We start from the raw sequence: 16,085 nt of genomic DNA on the forward strand, positions 1-16,085 counted from the left end.
CGCACGAATATTGAATAACATTTTTCGTTTTCGTTTAGGCAAGTCTTAAAAAACATTAATTTATTGTAAATTTTGAGGTTATCTTTGACAGATGTCAAGTTAGGTATATAACCGGGAAAGTTTATATATTTAGTTATATACCAGTTTCCCGATTATATATCCCAGGAAACGAATACGAAAAAATATTTTTTTGTTCGACACTGACAGAATTTGAGAATTTTCTCCTATGTGAACGGATTTTGATAAATTTGACAACTTGTCAAAACGAAACGTCAAGCTAATTTTAAAGATTTTAAGCGATTTAGAGCCTTTAAGGGGCTTGTCGAACAAAAAAACCTTGTATTCAACTCGTTCTTGTGTAAATTGGCCTTTTTTTGGCATGAGTGGGCCTGTTTAAAACGCGAGTGAAACGAGCGTTTTAAAGGCCCACTAGTGCCAAAAAAAAGGGCAATTTACACACGAACTCGTTAAATAAATAACTATTTCAACTCATTAACTTCAAAATGACATTTCGCAAACGCAACAGTTAACCGCGAACGTAAATTTCGCGCACTAGTGTTTCAAAATCATCCAAAAAGCATTAGCCTTTTTGAGCATTCTGAAAATAATTTGACTTGATAATAATAAAATCTGGTTTACAAAACCTCACTAAATTGGAAACTATATATTGGGTGGTAATAATTTAAAAATGCTAATGTTCATTTCAAAAAACATTGTACAAACGGGATGCGCGAAGACGTATTCGGCACATTTGCGCAAATGAAGCACTCCCTCCCTAGTCGCTTGTGCCTCAAATAATGCGCTCATGTGTGAAAAATGTCTTTTCCGACGACCACTATGAAAAATACGTAAATTCGCACAAATAACTATTATTGAAAGTTGGCTATTGCATGCAAATAGCGAACCCGTGTGCAATGAAACTGGTTAGCCAATCAGATACCTTCTAGCCTGTGCGCAATGAAATCATTGCACACAGTTGTAGTAACCATGGCCACCAATGTATGTTTTGTCCGCAGCTCTTGTCGAATAATATTTGAAGTTTGAAGGAATACCGAATATTAGCGTTTTTTTTTGTGGTCGTCGGAAAAATATCGTGTATACCACGTGTTGAAAATTCGATTTCACACTCGTTTGCTTAAGCCACGCGCCTACGGCTTGTGGCTCAATTCTGCAAACTCGTGTGAAATCTTTCATTTTCAACTCTTGATATACAATATATTATTTCGCACTCGGTTCGTAAATAACTATTTTGAAAAATCTTGACCCTCTATTTAGGCCATATACGCAGTTTGAAAATATAAAAAACACATTGCTGTAACCTGAATTCTCAGGTTAAGTACCTAGAAATACCTAATTATCATTTTATTATTGAATACCTAGGCAACAATTTTGATGAGCTTCAGTTTCTTTTTATGTTATGTAGTAACAATCCGTCGTAACCTTAATTAGATGCACTGGTTATGTTGCCGTCTAGTCCCAATTGTTGAAGTGAAGATTTAACTAATGATTTGAAACCTTAATGACAATATGTAATTCTTTGATTGATATTGATTTTTTTTATATTTTTCAGCACGCCATGACACTTCTAGATGACACCTTTAAAGAAATACAGTACTTTTGGGACACCTGTACAACCCCTACCAAAAGTTTTGGAATAATGGAAATATAATACAGTGAGCGGCAAAAGTATGGAATAAATTCCTTAAAAATTAAATAAAAATTTTTTCAAAAAAATCTTTGGACAGGTCAATTTTAGTTTATAACAATACATGTTTTAGTACCAAAGAAAATTCCAAGCAGTCATTTGTTTTCGAGTGATGACGTCATCGATACTTTTTTTAAATGGAAACCCCCTATTTTTTTTCTTGATTCTGATAGCCCCTTTAATTGTCTAAATACAGTATAAAAATTTTGTTATCTTACAAAGGAAATTTTTGAGAAAAAAAATAATAAAGTTGGAAAAAATTAATTTTATAACGAACAAAAACAAGTCAAAAAACAAGTAGGTAAATCAAACAGTCAAATGTTACTGTCAATTGCATTCATATGTGTTATTTGTTTTACAAAACGTTTTCGAAAATAACTCATTTAACAAAAACACAACGTATAGAAATTTTAATTTTGATTGGGTGCTGGGATAAAACTAAAACAGGGGGAATTTCTTCATAAACTTGCTTATTGTCAACAAGCTGGGGGATGGCATTTAATTCCATAATTTTAAGTACTGACTAATACAGTTATTGACTTGTTTTTGTTCGTTATAAAATTTATTTTTGCCAACTTTTTATTTTTTTCTCAAAAATTTCCTTATGTATGGTAACAAAATTTTTATACTGGAGTTTAGACAATTAAAAGGGCTATCAGAATCAAGAAAAAAATAGGGGGTTTCCATTTAAAAAAAGTATCGATGACGTCATAACTCGAAAACAAATGACTGCTTGTAATTTTATTTTGTATTAAAATATATATTTTTATAAACTAAAATTGACCTGTCCAAAGATTTTTTTGAAAAAAATTTTGTTTAATTTTTAAGAAATTTATTCCATACCTTTGCCGCTCACTGTATATTTTTTTCTAATCAAATTTAAGAATTTGCACATTTCTGATACGTTTTTGATTAAGAAAATTGTTCAGTGGAGAAAATTGAACTCTTTCTCCACGGGTAGTATTTATGTATCGTTACCGTGACGATTATACGACTGTTTATTGCTTTCTCGAAAATTAATTAACATTAACATCTGTCATCGAATCTGTATTTGCTCTATCTGTACAAAATATCAAGAAATGATGGAAATTAAAACAATTAATGATTAGAAAAAGTATAATATTAAATTCGTGAGAAATGGCCATTCCCGCTGGAATGAATTACTCTACTCGCCTTCGGCTCGTATTCCAAATTTCATCCTTATGGAAAAGGCCAACTTTCCCACTCGTTGAATAATATACTATGTATTTTCTTGTTTAGTTTTTCGAAAACAAGACGGACAGGTCATTTTTGTTAAGTGGACATTTTCCGATAATTTTAATTTTTCTGGCTCATTCTATTTTTGTGCAATGACGCCATCGGCCTTTTTTAAAGTGGCACTCCCCAAATTTTTTGCAAATTTGTATCAATTGTCAAATTCTAATTTACGCCTATGTACAGTTAGGGACACGGAATTTCGGGCATCATTTTTCTGTCACTTCAAAAAATTGCGATGTAAATCACTCTTTATTGTCAACGTGACATTCAAAAGTCAAATTTTGAAATCTATTTTCTGTTCACGTCAATCGCATGTCAATCAAAATCGTCGCAAACGGTAAATTTGAGGTTAATAATTTTACATTTTTTGACAGTATATTGACAGTGATGCCCGACATTCCGTGTCTCGAACTGTACAGTTAATTCGAAATTATAGAGCACACCTCAAAAATCAAGAAGTCTATACAGAGTTATTCACATAAGATGACTGACCAGGTAAAAATGCAACCCAAAAGCCAATTCACAAAGCAATCTCGATCCCTATTACATTATCCGGCATTATCATAATGCGCATAAAACACAGATAGCTTTTAACGTCAGCCTAATGATTGTTAATTTCTGACAGAAAAATACGTCTCTCAACAAAATATGATTTAATTACCATTTTCAATGTTTTAGAACGAACATTTTGGAGAGTTTTGGACTGTACTGCCATCATTTTATCGTGGATTCTTTCTTTTAGTTGAAAGAGTCGCTGATTGATTCAAGCAAACTTTGTCATTTAAATAAGAACAATAAAATCTAATGAGATGAGATCGGAAGCCCTCGCAGTCTATTCATTGAATCCTCTTCTACAACTCCTTAATTATGTACCGATTTAGGTTTTTTGGCTTAAAAATATGCGTTTAATGTGTTGTTTTAGTTTGTTGATATCAAAATTACTTTGCTTAGATAAAATATTGAAATCAGTCATGAGTATCATTTTCTTCTTAAAAAAATATTCTTAATGGAACTGTCGGTGTGAAATTGTAATTTCACTGCCACCTTGTTTCTACATTAGCGTAAATTAAAATTTTACATTCTATGCAAATCGTCCAAGATGACGACATTGTGCTGAAATGGAAAGAGACAGAATACAACTTACCTGTCGGAGTTCTGTTCGAAAAGCTCAGAATTCCAAACTTTTGGCTATACAAACAGGTCGTCTTATTTGCGTAAATATCTAATTTCGAAATCTTTCGATGATTAAATTTACCTGAATTTTCCCATTTTAACCTAAAGCAAAGTCACATCTTTGAATTTTAACGGTTTATTTATAAAATTAAGTAAAAACTCATTCGTGTTTTAAGAGCAACTCACCAACTCGATTTAAATGTACGAAATAAAACGTAGAAATAGTTATTTTTATATTAAGTGCGTGAAGAGAGTGTTTTTTGTGCATGAAAAGGTCTTTTACGCCGAGACGAAGATCGAGGCAGTATAAGCCTTTGAATGCACAAAAACATCTTCACGCACGAAATATAAACAATATTTTTTCTATAATTGATTCAAAAAATTGAAATTAAAAATTCAAATTTTTGAAGGAACTCTGAAGTTTCAATGCAGTGACCATGTTGCTAGGTAACTAATAAAATACAGTGCGTGAAGTGAAACACAGAAATAGTCGTGTGCGTGAAATCGCATTTCACACACTGTTTTGTATGGTTTCTATGGTTTCGATCTTACTAACAATGCAAAAAGAAATACACGTTAGAAAATGACCCACTTCAGGCACCGATAACTATGCGTGAATTTCAATTTTTTGAATCAATAATAGAAAAAATAATTTTGTTACATAATAATGGATGTTAATAACTAAAGTTACTTTTTTATAGTTTCTTGTAGGTTTAAGCCCAGTAGTTGTATCAACAAACTAATTTAAATGTTACCTACTGACGTATTATGTGTACTATCTGTGCATTAATGCACTAAAAATAAAACATAATTACGGAATTGCAGCCATCTAAATTTCTTCGTAAATTAAAATAGCATACTTACTGGAGAACCTACATCTTCTACTTGTTACTCATGATTCAGTGTAAATGTGGTATTTTCCCAAAAAGTATTGTATAAATATACGTAGTAATTCACATACACATACGTAGTTAAAAATATAATGAATTTATTTGTAACCAGTGAAAACGTTTCTATAGCTATGCTTTTAACGTTCCAATAAAAACTAAGTACAAGTACAACAGAATCATCATAAATGAGAATTCGTAACCCCTAATCGCTTTCGAGATTAGATAAAAGTTAACAGAGACAATAAATTTTCACTTTAGTGCAGTTTTTTTAATATAAATACCTACACACCGATACAAAATAAAATATCGGTGTTAGGTATAGTCCTACGCTATTAACATTACATAATACTTAATGTAATGCAGAAAAAAGTGAAGCATTATATTTGGTTCAATAAAAAATTATATAATAAAACCGGTTGTTGCAACGTAAGGTATGTATCAATTTGACCCCCATATTTACCACGAATTTAACAGGTAAAAAGTTATTAAACTGTTAAAGGCATTTCAATTGTTGACAAAAATTATATCATTTTTGAAATAGTTTCATATTCAATGCACACATGATTTTTAAGAAAATTTTAAATTTAAAGAAGCTAATAAAACAATTTTTCAAAAAAGTCTGTGTCCTTAACACATTAATACTAAATTAAATAGTCACCAAGCATCAAAAGTTCGACACTGTTGCGCAGCAGCTACAGCTGAAAGTTAAATTTGGACGAACTTTCAATGTTCTAAAATTTGAATTTGACATTAAACCGTTATTAGTCAACAGTTACATAATCAGTATGCAATTTATTTAATTTTACTTGTTACCATGTACCTAGTATACTCGAATATTTCTCCAAAATAACTAATTACATTACAAGAACGAAAAGAGAAGTCCTCTCGAATTACCTATTCAAAATACAAGTACATAATTGATTTTCTAATTTTGCATGCGAATAATTTTTTTTATCTCTAGGTAGTTAAAAAAATCCAGTCAAGTCACGACCCAGTATTGGTCATCAAATTTTTGTTAAAAAGGTTATCAATTATCGACGTGACAGTAATTTTAAAGAACATATAAAAATAATTGAATTTTAACACATCTGCATGTTTGTTCCAGTAATTCGGTTTTATACTTTATGTACCTTGACTAATAACCTTGTCCAAGTCAATTACCTTTAATATGTAATGGACATAAATGAATAGTATTAAATTAAACCGTTAAATTAATCGAAGAAACCATGAAATACCTAACCATTTTAACAAAACAAACCGAAATCGTGCCAAAAGATTTATATTACTATTGGGAAATACATACACATAGATAACCAGTGATTAACTGTCTGATAGTATGTAATAATTTTGTTGATAAAAAAAATTTTTGATGCGATAAATTGTTATAATCGATGAATCCTAAATATGCCAAACACACATCATTCTAAAATTAAAATCGAGGTAAAAACATTTCTTTCATCGGGTCCATTGAAATTTTGATTAAATCATAACACTTCAATGTTCGACCGCGTTCAAACATCTTTTCTTATAACTGTGCGTTTTCGATAAATAAATATTTATAAGTGCAAATTCATAAAGGATGAGCTGAAATTACAATGAATTCATGGCAACAGTCTATTTTCACGTGTGGGCAAATGAGCTTGAAAACTTACCACTTATAGGTAGGTGTTTGATGTCACAACGATCGATACATTCGACGTACACGTAAAAGCCTTAATTCAAAGCCTGTCGTTTAATTAAGGAGTTTCTAGAAAACACTGGAGAACATTGAAAATGATGTTACATAAAATTTGCCAGCCGAACCGCACCGTGTTAAAAACCACGTGCCGCTGTCACTGATGGATGTATACTAAACTATATGGACAGTACACATTCGAATATAGATTCAACTTTACTTAGCAATGTGAAATTGAAACTCATGACATAGCACTTCAATCAAAATCAGACAATAGTCTCACTCATCCGATTCTCGATTAAATAAACTTACGTTCAGCACATTCTCGGCTTGACTTTATCAATTAATATATGTATATACAGGTGTCCCAGAGTTAGGAAAAAGCTCCATAACTTGTTTGTTATTAAAGATATCAACTTTTTCTTTTTTCTAGATGATAGCTACGCTTCTACTGCATATTCGGAAAATATTGCGGTATATATACAGGATGTCCCAATATTATAAAAACACTAAAGTTATGTTTTTTTTAATGGGACCTTCAATTTTGGATTCTATGCTACTACTACTACTTCTGGAATTTTCGCGTTTTTTCTGGCTAGACAGCCTCAGGACGTCCTCCTACATCGTTTCCCACCAGTCAAACCTTGTGCAAATGAAAATTTTCCTTACCCTTTAGTTATACTAAAACTTGGCGCGACCTTGAAACACAACAAGAGAGAAAAAAAGGCATTTGCACAAGGTTTGAATGATGGGACACGATCTAGGAGGACGCCCTGAGGCTGTCTAGCCAGAAAAAACGCGAAAATTCCAGAAGTAGTTAAAGTGAACAATTACCAATTGTGAATCAAATCTACACAGGTCGTTTTTACTTCGGTATAGGACGACTGCGCCGGTATTACCTGTGTTGTTTTAAGTCGATGGTACGATTGCGCCGAGGCGACCCAAGTGGTTTTTAATACCTGGGCACCCCTGATTCTGTAAGCCCCTCAATAAAATACAAGTAGTAGGTAATGGTGGGCCCCAACGATGTTTAAAAGCAATTATGAAAACCAAATAATATAAAAGATTCTCAACAAACCATTTATTTACAAAAAAAATATATACAAAGTATTTTCAAAAATTACAAAAATCTTGCCACGTTCACTAAGCATCTTCAACATTGTAGCGTTTATTCCAGCGATCAGTTGAATATTGTTGGACAAAACTAATGATTTTAGTAAAACGCTGTCCGAATATTCCCAACTACCCCTACTTTATTTGCAAACAGGTACAGGTACCTTCCTAATTACCCTTCCCGTTAAGGGATTAAATTTAGTACCGGCGCAATCGTACCTGTGGATTACAGGTAGTTAGAGAGATCCCGGATTATAGCAGGTCATATCGGCGCAATCGTCCCCTGCCCCGTTTTTGATCAGTGGCGCTTTCTTTTACCAGAATTCCTAATTGCAGGGCTTCGAAGATTCGTACCTTCCAAATAGTTGCACATCAATTAAATTATTTTAATTAAAGATATATTCGTACATCATTACCTTGTAATGTTACCGTAGTGGACTTAATAATATATTATACCGTGTGAGCAACAAGTACTGATTGAGTTGGCAATAAATTCTGGTGATTTTTGATGACTTTTATGTCATGTTCCAACGAGAAAACCATTTTATTAATAAAAGATTACGAAAACCAAGACGTTTAAATTTGAAATGTATACCAGCTGTCAATAATGTCAATAAAACAAACCGAAATAGGTACAATTCAGTCTTGAAAATTTTATGTAAATTTTTTTATTGCCAACTGAAACAGTTATTGTTGCTCACCCTGTATTATAAGTGATAGAAATGCATCATTATACAAGAGTGAGAATTTTGACCGACGAGTGCGCTTGGGCACGAGTGGGACACTTCTCACGAGTTTCATAATGGCATTTCGATCACGTGTGATATACGACGTTTTATCTTACAGGTGCAACTATTGCAAAAAATCCAAGAAATGAAGTTTCATTTAAGTAAAATGACAGCTATCAAATTTAGTCACTTGTGAGTACTTTAAGTCAAGTTAAATGGCAGCTCTCAAATTTACTCACTAGTGAGTACTTTATCTCACTTGTGATTAAAATTTGACTTCTGTCACCGAAAACAATGGTCTAAGGTAGCTCAAAAACTCCACCTGTAAGATAAAATAATTTTTTTCACTACTAGTCTCTATTGACTCTCGAACCGACCCCAGAAGTAGAATTTCTCTCCCTAAGTTAATGATAATTTTTATTATTAACCAAGGTCAATAATGAACAGCCGTCACTTAGCAACGAAAGATTTTCGTTGATTTCATTGATTAACGTAGACGATTTTCGTAATGAGTGATCTTGTACTTTGTGATAATATGTACGATTAGAGGTAGCTGTCATGACAATTTCATACATATATTTCAAAATAATTGACCTGTTAAGTGCCACTTTCAAAGACCGCCAAATCAGAAAATAAGTCCAATAGAATTTTTTTAACATTTTTCTGACGTTTACGGTAATCTCTTCTACACCGTAGTGCCCCGTTAGTACGCCATTTTTGGGACACCTCTATATACCACTAGGACGTTTATTTACAATTTTTCATACAGGGTGATTTTGAAAGTTGTGCAGATATTTTAATCACGAGCTACTGGTTCATGTAGAACTCGGAAAAAATGATTAAAAAATTCTGTCAAAAAATAAAATGACATTTATTTTTTTGAGCTACATTTTTTTTTTAATTGCTTTTAGTCTTCTACGTTATCAAACAACCTCGTAGGTAAAATTTCGCCACATTTTAAAAATGCACCCTGTATATCATATTTTATAAAACATACACCAATGCGGTTTCCTTGTTTTAAAGCATATTTCCTATAGGTTACTTCGCATTGGCGTACATTTTATAAAACATGATATACTTACAAGGGTGTATTTTTAAAATGTGCCGAAATTTTACCTACGAGGTTGTAGGACAACGTAGAAAACTAAAAGCAATTAAAAAAAATTGTAGCTCAAAAAATAAATGTCATTTTATTTTTTGACATAGAATTTTTTCCGAGTTCTACATGAAGCCAGTAGCTCGTGATTAAAATATCTGCACAACTTTCAAAATCACCCTGTATATTCATACACGCGAAATAACCTTCATTTAACCATATACATTTAGGTTGGCAAAAAAAAATTCTACAGATGTGTACATATTGGGTGATTCGAAATAATTGTGGATAAGTATGGCAACAATGTACGAAAATTTATGTGGCAACTCTGTAGAGTTGACATTTCTTTGATAGTTCATAGTCGCGCAATTTTGAAAATTGTCAAATCCAATGTGCAATGGTACAAAAAAAAAATCAAATGCAGGCTTATGAAATCTCATACAAATGTCAACTATACCTCACCCACACGGTTGCCACATAAATTTTCGTACATAGTTGCCATACTTATCCACAATCATTATTCATTATGAATCACCCAATACATTATAAAACAAACTAAAACGCATGTAAAAAGTAAATGAGAAAATAAGATTCAGACAGAATCAAGTTATTTTTAAAAACCTTTCTCTTGTTAAAGCTTCTAACCTATCCTAAATTTGCGTTCACTTTAAACATTTTAGATTGAAATATTTGACAACTGATTATATTTCAGCTGTAAACAAAAACTTACAATTTAAGATGATTGTATATTTTGATAGAATCAACTGAATTATATTGTTGTTCCGATAGCGGTATGTTTTTGTTTGAAGTTATTTTAAATCAAAAAGACCAAAATATCAGCCACTACGCCTTATCTGATCAACAAGTTATCTGTATCCATACATCTTTATGATAATACAAATTATTGACAAGCACTGAATGAAAAATGCTTACAAATTTCAACTGTTAGTGAATATCATAAGTATATACCGGTGTCCCAAAATTAACGCCCTTCCCGTGAAGGGCATATAGTCTGTTGAAGGTCAAATCAGAATCTTCAAACAAAATTGTCCAGGCTATCATAGTTTAGAAACTATAGACCAACAGAATTGACCAATAAAGAGCCACTTTCGCATTAGGTTCATTTTTATCTCCAGAGTGAGCTTTGACAAAATTGTACTGTTACAAAGAAAGGCGGAATGAATTTTTTTTGACAAATGTCAGCGTGACATTTTGAACAAGTATTGTCAGATTTACCTAACTGCAATAATTGTACGAAATTAATTAAAAGCTTTAACAGAAGAATTTTGTAAATTAATAGACTCATCAGTCATCAATGAAACATTCAAAGTTAAGAGTAGATAGATAAATATGTAGATTTATTTTTCACAATTATTTATGCATAATTTTTTAAATTCGATATTCGAAATGCCCCCAATTTGATTCAATGCAAGTAGTGTTTTTGTTCATTATAAAATTTATTTTTTCCAACTTTATTTTTTTTTTCTCAAAAATGTCCTTATATAAGATAATAAAATTTTTATACTGTCATTTAGACAATTAAAAGGGCTATCAGAATCAAGAAACAAAATAGGGGGTTTCTATTTAAAAAAACTATCGATGACGTCATAATTCGAAAACAAATGACTGCTTGGAATTTTATTTTCTATTAAAATATGTATTTTTATAAACTATAATCGACCTTTTTAAGGATTTTTTTCAAAAAAATTTTGTTTAATTTTTAAAGAATTTATTCCATACTTTTGCCGCTCACTGTATAGATTATTTATTACAACTTTTTATTATTAAAATAGTAACGCCTGCTGCACGAACGCCAATGAATACAGCCTGATTTAATCTAAAGGCTGTATGACACGATGCTAAATTTTGTAGAAAATTTGTTAGAAAATGAGAGAGGACCAATGAACGATCAGGATCTGACAAAGACAGACTATGATCCTGATCGTTCATTGGTCCTGATCGAGGGTCTCTCTCATTTTCTAACAAATTTTCTACAAAATTTAGCATCGTGTCAAACAAGCTTAACGAAAAATACGGAAATTTTCGCAAGCTATTGTTCACTTTTGGATGGCCACGATTGTACACCAATGCGGTTTCCTTGTTTTAAAACATATTTCCTAGAGGTTACTTCATATTTTATAAAATATGATATACCTATGTACAAGGGTGTATTTTTAAAATGCGCCGAAATTTTACCTACGAGATTGTGGGACAACGTAGATGACTAAAAGCAATTAAAAAAAATTGTACCTCAAAAATTAAATGTCATTTTATTTTTTGACATAGAACTTTTAAAATATTTTTCCGAGTTCTACCGGGTGATCAAGAAGGACTGTTTAAGTTGGCAGTACAATTAACAAAAATTTTTAATTCGGTTATTTATAACACTGCAACCGGATATGTTTTGTTGGTTTATTTGACAAATATCTGATGTAGGTATAACATTAACAACGACAAGCCATCAACAACCGAAAGTTACTCCTGTTATACGATTTAAAATACAATTCAGTGTTACCAACTTAAACAGTCCTTCTTGATCACCCGTACATGAAGCCAATAGCTCGTAGTTAAAATTTTTCCATGCATTTCTGTAACTCCCCGTATAATAATTACATTTTTGTATTATTAATATGTATATGAGGAACATATACAAATACAATCTGACGCATTTTTCACCAAACAGTGTTGCCGGTTGTATTTCCAACGTAGAATGCAGTGTTGGTGGAAATTTAGAATTGAGACAGACTTTACATTTTAAAATCTCGGTGGTATAAGCGTTGTTAGGTTAATAAAAAAAATAAATTACTTTATCTACCCTTGCGGTTAAAATACTAATTGACCTTTTAATTTTAATAGATAAAAGCACATTTTAATATCTGCTATAGAAAAAAACATTTATAAAAAAACATTTTTTTATTGACAGAAGTGTATCAACCAGTGTGTATTTAAATAAATAAACTAAATCATCGAAAACATACCTAGATACCTACTTTTTGTAATTAAAAAAAAACGCTTTAATGATTTACACATACAAAATGTAATGTAATACTTTTACTGTACATCATTTTACTTCATAAAATCTCAACTAGGACTGCACTTAATCTGCCAACATTTTGTCAGATTATGTAACTGTAATAGCACCATATACATAACAGTTTGAGGTGTTTGACCTAACCTAACCTGAATTTTCCTCACCAAATATAAAACAATGAAGTTCTCCTTGAGCTTGTATATCAGAGTAACTCATGGCATACCTATAGATATAACAATGATTTAACTTAAACAGTGACATTTCGCTCTAAACTACAGTTTAAGCGATTAAACTTTAATATATCATATATCACACTGTTCACCACAGCTTGTTGTTAAATGTCCGGTTCTAAATTCTGATTATAAAATCATCATTCTGACGATAACTAGGTTGGTGCAAGGAAGGAATTAGTAATCGACAAAAATTTGTATGGGTCGGCAGGTCAAATAAATACTTTCTGCCAAGAGTGCCAAGACAAAAGATGTAAATACATATTTAAAAAACAAGTGGTGCAAATTCTAGATTGAGGTTATAGCAGAGACCCTTGGATTGGATCGCAAATGTAAACCACCTGTTCAGCGGTGATTTTATTCACAGTCGCTTTCACTTTCTACAATGCTGACAAGCGTTTATAGGTACGACTAAAGTATAGATCTAAAATTTCTGAAAACTAGTTACGACTAATAACATTAAAGCGGGAACTTTTATTTAGCTAACTAAAATGTATCTTAATAAATATGTACAAATAACGTGTATAACCAAATTTTAATATATTTTGACATTCAAATGTTATACTAATAATAATTACAATATGTTCCTAACGATTAAAAAAATTCTTGAATAAGAATGAAAAGAGTTTACGATTACGATTTTAACTGTCATACTTGTGCTTTACTTTACTTGTACAGCAAACGATAAATACCCATTTACTAGTTACAAAATCAGCAATACAATAAATGCAGTGCGGTCGGTCTTACACTGTTTTACAATTACCTACTTACTTTTTACTCGTACATATGTATGTCGAAAGATCATTAAGTTAATTTACGATCAAAATGTGAACTATGAAAACAGAATACATAGTAATTCTTGTATGAACACTTCTTTATTTTAACAGTCAATCGACTTTTGATTATTATTCGCTTGTAATAGATGTAGGTACAGTCGCGGCAACGGAATTTTGGCCGTCACTTTCATGTTAATTCAAATAAAAATTGATGTAGTCCATGCTTTATTGTCATTATGATTGACTTTTGGAATTGAAATCCAAAAACCTGTCATTGTCATACTTCATTCAAATAGGTAGTTGGGAACATGCCACCAATACCGTATTTCAATAAAGTGCAGATAATATCCCTGTTCTAAGATTGCACGAAATAAGGAAGTGCGTTTTCATGATCTCATGCAAGTCAGTCAGCGTTAAAATGACAAGTCTTGTAAGTTATAATAGCAGAAAGTGAGGTTACGAATAGGTAAGGGCTGCTTTACATCATCACATCTCATGTTAATGGAATGACAAGTGACGGCCAAAATTCCGTGGCCGGAATTGTACTATTGCGGGCAAAAAAAGTGGGACATCAACGTCATTTTCTTGACTTTTAATGTGAAATAACCCTTACCTGATTCTAACCCTACTTTGAGTTGATTGACGTTGTCATTAAGTATTGTAGTTTGTAGGGAATGATTGTAAGTATGCACGTAATGAATATTTATTTAATGCAAAGTTCGAAAGTTCCAATCAAAATCTACCTTTAGCAAAAGAAGAGGGCATTTGGAAAAGGAAAACAGAAGTATAAAATATATTTTTAAACTGTCAACTGGAATAGTGTCAAAAAAATGACAATAAAGCTTGAACTACATCGAATTTTTCAAAACTGACAGAAATTTGATGTCCCACTTTTTTTGCCCGCAATAGTACATACGGTTGGCTTCAAAAAAAACGGGAACTGTCAGAAAAAGTTCTGTCAGATTTTATTAAATTTTTATAGTTTGAAACGGCCTTTTAGAGTTTAGGTTAAAAAACTGCAATTATGTGTCAGAAATACTACTGTCAAATGGACACAAATTGGCATAAATTGACAAATTAAATTTCCAATTCACATTAGGTCAAATTTCAATTCCCGTTTTTCTTGAAGCCAACTGTACCATCTTTTAATAATGGTAAAAAAGATTTCATACCTATAGCCTTTACGCTTTCAATAGCAACCAGTTAAAAAAAAAGAATAAACAGTGTTGATTTTTTGTATAACCAACGACTACTATCCATAATAATATGATTTAAAATTCCCCTATTATTTTTTATTTTCTTAACTGGAAGAACTTACCATGGATAAAATCACGTATTAGGTATTTAAGTATTAATGGCAAGTTTTATAAAAAGAAAAACGTGAAAACGAAACTATGTGCACTACCACGAGTAAAAATTAATTTAAAGTAAAATTAAGCACAAGTCTTATTACTAATGTTCACAATATTTTAGTTGTATGGTAATTGATAAAACATTTTTGAATTGTTGCCTAGAAGACACGGCATTTTGACATTGCTAAAAAATTGACTGATTTACATAAATATTTTGTTACTATAGGAATTTCGTCATGTCCCGTTTAAACTATGAAATATTTGCTGTGCTTAATTTTATTACACAGAAGTGTACATGTTGGTGACAAAAATATGAAAACGGAAACGCATGCAACTGATAAAACTTCGAAAACGATAAAACTAACCGTTTTACATCGGAGCTTAAGATATTTTTATATAAAGTGACGTAGGAATTTTTAAGATCAACAAAACAAATCTAAGCCCCTTCGTAATAATAAATAAATTCATAATAAACGCGACGTCTAAGACTAAATTTAACCTCTTATTTTAATCAAAATCTTACCTTTAAGAAATTCCCTAATTATAGTTCAATAAGTGAGTAATGTTAATTAACAAATGCAGTGGTATACTGAATTTTTTGAACACCACACGACGATAACCTAACTTTCAACATTCCGACAAACGTTTTTTGTATCACTGTTGCTAAGAGCAACCACAATTCACTAAGCTAATGTCGCTTTTAAGTTGAAATCGTGAATTCCATACTCAACAGAAAAAATAATATAACTTTAAGGGCAGTAGTATAGTCTTACAAGGTAATAACTTTTTTGTACACCATGTAAACACAACTTTTAAAACACAAAATTTTAATAAAATTTCAATGCAGCGCCATCTTAAGTTAATTGAACTTATCATTATAGAATTCTGTTGAACGTTTCCAAATGGATGTCAAGTAAATCCCACGGGTAAATCCACTTTTTATACGGTGCAATCAACAATTTAACAACTACTTAGATAAGGGGCGGCCATGACTTTGACTGTCAGATTTTTCGTATCTTTGCTAACTTAGCTAATAAATGTAAAACAACTGACAGTGAA

At 31.5% G+C, this 16,085-nt stretch overlaps 1 protein-coding gene across 3 annotated transcripts in view; it reads right to left on the reverse strand.

Annotated features, from left to right (window-relative positions):
* Ae2 (Anion exchanger 2) overlaps positions 1–15,833 on the reverse strand; it is a 141,653-nt gene extending 125,820 nt beyond the window's left edge. Inside the window, exon 1 of one of the 3 annotated variants that reach the window (XM_069039445.1) lies at positions 15,550–15,833. The gene's annotated coding sequence lies outside the window, so the exon portion shown is untranslated. Of the gene's footprint in view, positions 1–4,999; positions 5,177–6,677; positions 6,989–15,549 lie in introns of those variants that run through there. The other 2 variants (XM_069039428.1, XM_069039438.1) reach the window with 2 other exon arrangements.
* Positions 15,834–16,085: the final 252 nt, after the last annotated feature.

Source organism: Tenebrio molitor, chromosome 1 (assembly GCF_963966145.1).
Source record: "Tenebrio molitor chromosome 1, icTenMoli1.1, whole genome shotgun sequence".
NCBI classification, from domain to species: Eukaryota; Metazoa; Arthropoda; class Insecta; order Coleoptera; family Tenebrionidae; genus Tenebrio; species Tenebrio molitor.